Source organism: Vicugna pacos, chromosome 6 (assembly GCF_048564905.1).
Source record: "Vicugna pacos chromosome 6, VicPac4, whole genome shotgun sequence".
NCBI classification, from domain to species: domain Eukaryota; kingdom Metazoa; phylum Chordata; class Mammalia; order Artiodactyla; family Camelidae; genus Vicugna; species Vicugna pacos.
Window position 1 is genome coordinate 37,181,352 of NC_132992.1, and position 5,784 is coordinate 37,187,135.

Here is a 5,784-nt window from a genome sequence, read left to right on the forward strand (position 1 = left end):
AAAGACATAAATATTTGAAGGCATTCAAATTGAGGGTAGATAGACTGGTAAAATTAAAGCATCTTTTAAACTCTTTCCATCTTAAAATGAACAAATGCTTTCAGCAAGTTAAACCTTGAAAGGTTCAATTTCTCTTTGAAATAAAGAGCCACTAGGACTCTCCAGAATATTCTAAGCATTTGATTATGGCCTCCTAATAAAAATGAATAAGGATTTATGTCTAGATGAATAAAATATGTAAGTATAAAATAAAATACAAGATTTTCCCCCAGTTTTTTCCACCTTCCATTTATTTATCTATAAATAATATATATATTAAAGTTGATTATGTTAAGTAACAATTGTATTGCAAATCTGTTCTACTTGTGTTACCTTGGGTATTTGCCTCTTTTTCCATATGTAAAATACAAGTAATTGTAGTACCACTTGTCTGGCACATTCACAAAAATTTTATGAGAATTAGAATGCAAATAATTGTGAAACTTTGTAAATATAAGTTTAAACAGCCCTATTTTATTTTATAAAGAAGAAAAACAAAGTAAAGATATAGCTATAATGGAGTGGATTATTTGAGTTAGAATTACAGAAAAAAAATTTCCCCGCAGAAAGAGTAACAATATAATTGTCCATGATGAGCAAAGACTATTTTATGATATCTACTATTTTATTGCTTATGTGAAATAATTTAGGACTAGCTATTAGATTTCCTAATATTTATATAACCTTATATTTTAACACTACTAAATTTAATCATCAAAGTTTTAAAAACTGAACTTCACACACCACATAATATATGCATCCTAAAACATACAAGCTTAAATAATAAAGGTACGTACAAACATTGCCACAAGTGAGATAAATGTAATTCCATGGCATTAACTTGAAATGCCAGTATAATTTTAGGGGATGTCAACTATATAGGAAACTAAGTGTGAAGCTTGCAAATTTAAACACATTGAATCTGAATATATAAGCCTTATTGTTCTCAGAACCATGCTGACATACCCTTACTACTCACATGTATAAGAAACTACAAATTTAGAACTTTAACTGGTAATCCAAAATACAGTATGTGTATATTGGAAAAAAGTTTGTGTTGCTATGGGAACTTTGGCTTTTGTTTACATTATATTGTAAACTGTATTATGTGCCTCGGTTCACCTTAATGACTACCTTCATATATTGCTAATTATACTATTTTCCCTCATTCACTCTGATGATTAACTTCTTAAGGTTAATATTGCTCATCTTTATTGAGTTAGTTCATATTTTTCTTGAATACAGAAATATGAACTTACATTTACCTTCATTTGTGAAAATTGCATTATGCATGTAACCGTCACCTGTTCATTACTTTAAGTAAAAAGAGTTTTAGCTTTTATAAAATTTGCAAAATCACATTTATGAAAATTATAAGCTTGACCTTGTTTATCTGTAGAAACAACATATTCCAAATGTAGGAAACAAAGTTTGTGAATATTTTTATTTGCAGCATAAAATATATAATTTCTTTATTCAAAACTTCTTGCAGCATTGCGAAAGCAGAAATCTAAGATTTTGAAAATTATTTACCTTTTCAATGTATATGCAAAGATATGATGAAATATTCACTATGTGTATACAGAATCCCCTCTGAGTTAGTAAGGCTCTCTAGAGCTAAATAATGTGTTATATTATAAATATGCCTATAGAAAATAAATTGAATCTCAAGCTTTTAGTTACTTTTCCATATTTTATATCAAAAAACTTGAAAATCAGAAAAAAAATTCAAAATGAAAACTATGTATTGGTTATTTTAATTAAGATAAACTGAGCCTAGTATGTTTATTCCAAAATGATCACTGCGTTCCTACTATGTGCTAGACATGTGCTGGGCATTCATGATAAGATAGGTAAGCTCTCACGAAATTATAAGCATGTAAAGAAGCAATTACACTATAGTTTTTTAAATTCTGTATTTTATAAAGCTGTTGTAAAAATCCTTAATTTTTTTCCCCTTCTGGATCGTATTTATTGTATTTGCGATGATACAACAGGTGCTTTCTGAGCTACAAAGGGTAAGAGAAAATCCTCTAATTACTAAATGACAAAAGTAAAGGGTATAACATTTTTCACAACGGTGTGAACCACATACTCAGAAACAGATGTGAGTTTACTACAAATGATCTAATTCCTAGTCATCTATGGCTACTTTTATAATTTCATGCAGATAATGAGTTAAGCCACAATGCACTATAATATTTGGCAGACTTTAAGACAAGTATCTTATGTAATTACAAAATACATTTTAATATCCAAAGAAGCAAGACTTGCAAGTAGGTGTTTTAACCATACTTTACAGCTACAAAGTTCTATTCTTGATAGCACTTGCCCTTTTAGGGGAGTCTCCCAGTTTCTAAAGGATAAAAGCGGAGAGTAGAATCAGCAGCATAACACATACACAGAAGTCCATATTGTAAAGGCTATGAAGATTTATAGCACAGTGAGAAGATGCCTCTGATCCTTCACACTGCATACAAATTATGTGAATTGTGTTGCCTATCTCTTGTCATGTTCTTCTCTGTTGGTCAAATACTAAGCAACTACACTTCCAACCGGAGGGTCTACAGAGGTTGCAGTCTGTTGAAAGGGAACAAACGGACAGGAAAATCTTTGAAATAGTCAAAGCAGGACTCTAGTTGTCTTTAAGGATGCCCAGAGAGATGACTTCTTGACTGCTGATGTTGCTGTGATATATATTCTGGTGTGAAAAGTAATGTTTGGTGGCTTAAATGGATAGTCAGTTGAATGTGTGCTATCCAGAAAAAACACACCACCTTCATACACAGAACCTGATGGACCAAATAAGTATGGTCAGTCTCCATTCGTAGATGCTATTTCTTTTAGATCTAGCACTTCCTTTAGGAGAAGGATCAAAGTTGATTTCAGCTAGGTCCTTCTGAATTCTTTTTGCGCTAGTGGAAAATTTGGGGTGGTTTTGCTGGGGAGCTTAATGTTTTTATTTTGTTGGATGGTAGAAGGTTTTCTTTTTTCCTTGTTCCTTAAGCTCTGCAGCTGTGTCTCTCTGGTCTGCTTCTGAACTAACACTCCTGGTGCTGGTGCTGTCATGACGGGATCTTTGCTTATTATTGGACATCTTGTGACATTACTTTTTGAAAAAATCGACCGTGTACCTGGCCTGCTAATGCACTCTTACAGTGTGAGGGGCAGGAGAGAGGGGGGGAAAAAGCCTTTCTTATAGGATAGTGGAGGCAGCTAAAGATGGGAGAGTGAGGGAGTAGAGGGTAAAAAGTCAATGAAGCTTGGGCGGGGGATTGTGGAACATTGAAAGTAGAAGGGGATTGTGCTCCTTAAGATTTTTTTCCAGAGGAGTTATTATTTTTTAAGGGCAAGGTCACTGACTGTGTTTGGGGGCAGGTAGGTTTGGGCTGAGGCAGGGATACTGGAGTTATGGATGGTTGACACTCTGCCATTGTCAAAACCCGTGGCACAAAAACGAACTATAATGTATGCAAATAAAAAATCATTTAGAAGGTTGATAGATCCCAGAATGTAATGCATACTGTGACAAAACAATCTAATCATAAAACAAGTACAAAACAATCTCACTAAAGGAATGAGGAAAAAAGTTGTTGGCTTAATTAAATTTGGAAATGAGTGGAGATACAAGACTAAAGGCAAAGGAAGAAACTCACATAAACAGTGTGCTTTAATTAATTTTGTTTCCCATGGGGATATGGAATAAAAATGCTGAAGCCACCATGCCTATATACTAGAATTGAACAGAGAGGTAGATGGAAGGCAGATGGTGAGAGCCAAATCTCTTATTGTGAGAGCTGGAGGATACAAATAAAAAAGGCTAGAATGATTCATTTGGAAATATCAGTTGGAGATATCAGCATAAACTCATTTTTAGCTTACTATAGATTCAGGAGGATACAGGTAGAATACTTATAGACAAAGGCACACCTTGTTTTATTGTGCTTCACTTATATTGCCTTTTTACAAGTTGAATGTTTGTGGTAACCCTGTGTCGAGCAAGTTTATCGGTGCCATTTTCCCGACAGAATTTGCTCACTTCATGTCTCTGTGTCATATTTTGATAATTCTCATAGTCCTTCAAACTTGTTCATTGTTGGTGTCTTTGTTATGGTGATCTGTGATCAGCAACTCTTGATGCTACTACCACAACCTTCTGAAGGCTCAGATGATGGTTAATGTATTTTAGCAATAAAGTATTTTTTTCATTAAGGTATATATACTGTTTTCTTTAGACATAATGTTATTACACATTTACTAGATTATAGCATAGTATAAACATAACTTTTATGTGCATTGGGAAGCCCCCAAGTTTGTGTGATTCTCTGTATTGTGATATTTGCTTTATTGCAGTGCTCTGGAACTGAATTTGCAATGTCTTCAAAGTATGTCTGCATATTTATATACAAAGGTTAACGTACTTCCACGTATTTTCGTATTCAGTTAGCTATGAGAGCCCAGAAGCAAGGATACCTAGTAGCAACAAATACACTTAGCATCCAGATCTTGGTTTCTAGAACCATTCTCCAATGAAAGGAACTAAGGCTCCTTGGAGAAATGGCTGATTCGAGGCCTGGGGCAGGAAGTATACAAGATGAGCTGGGAGAACCTTGTAGCGTCAGAAAGTAAGGAAGTGCTCAAAACACACACACACACACATAATGATGAGAATATGTCAAAGGGATAAAGAAGCCCACTAAAAGAACTTTCAATAGCCAGAGCTGGAATGGTTTAAGCAACCAAATAATAGAGTATTGAATTATAACCCAAAGTACAAGATATATACATATCCATGAGTCCATACTGATAAATAAATAAGCAAATAAATAAATGAGAGAGAACAGACACATTTCCTGTGCGGAAGAATTTTAAATAATTTATGTTGATACTATATCCTCAAGAAGATGGAGCATAACTTCTCACTTCTTAAGTGTGGGCTATACACAGGTATTTCCTTTGAAAGGGTATAGTATGGAAAGGGAGAAAGAAGAGTAACTTTCAGTGGAGAAATCTGAAACACTACCTCAACCAGGTAACCAGGATTAATATCAACAGTGAAGAATCATGTTGATAATAGTATTTTTGGTAAGAAGTGATAAGAATAGCACTTTTGCTCTGTGATATTTCTCTCCAAAACACATAACACCAGTGTAATCATGAGAAAACAGACAAATCTCAATAGAAGGACATTAAAAAAGTACCTGGCCAGTTTTACTATAGTCTATCAGGGTCATCAAAAACAAGGACAGTCTGAGTAACTGTCACAGCTAAGAGGAGCTTAAGGAAAACTGACAACTAAATTAATGTGATATCTTGAATGGAACTCTGGAACAGAAAACAGCTTTTGGTAAGCACTAAGGAAATCTGAATAAAATGTGGATGCTAGTTAGTAATAATGTATCATCATTTGTTCATTAATTGTGACAATGTATCATACAAATATAAGCTGTTTATAATGGAAGAAATGGTATGTGATATACGGAAATTCTCAGTACTATCTCTGAAATTTTTGAGTAAATCTAAAACTATTCCAAAATAAAAAGTTTATTTAGACAAACTCTTACTAAACACTCTACTGGATCCCATTCTTGCATTCTACCAAGCCAGGCTGAGTTTTCCAATTTTTATTTCTATTGAACCTTCTCTGTCTGCTGGTCTGGCTTAGTCAGAATCAACTCTCACCCAGGGTAAGAGGAATGTGAAAGCACCTTAAGCTGACAGAGTCAATTGCTTCAGGTTTTCTTT

General features: G+C 33.9%; 1 pseudogene; it reads right to left on the reverse strand.

Annotated features, from left to right (window-relative positions):
- Window positions 1-2,538: 2,538 nt before the first annotated feature.
- Window positions 2,539-3,136, reverse strand: LOC102544780 (ubiquitin-conjugating enzyme E2 E3 pseudogene; annotated as a pseudogene).
- Between the last annotated feature and the right edge of the window lie 2,648 nt (window positions 3,137-5,784).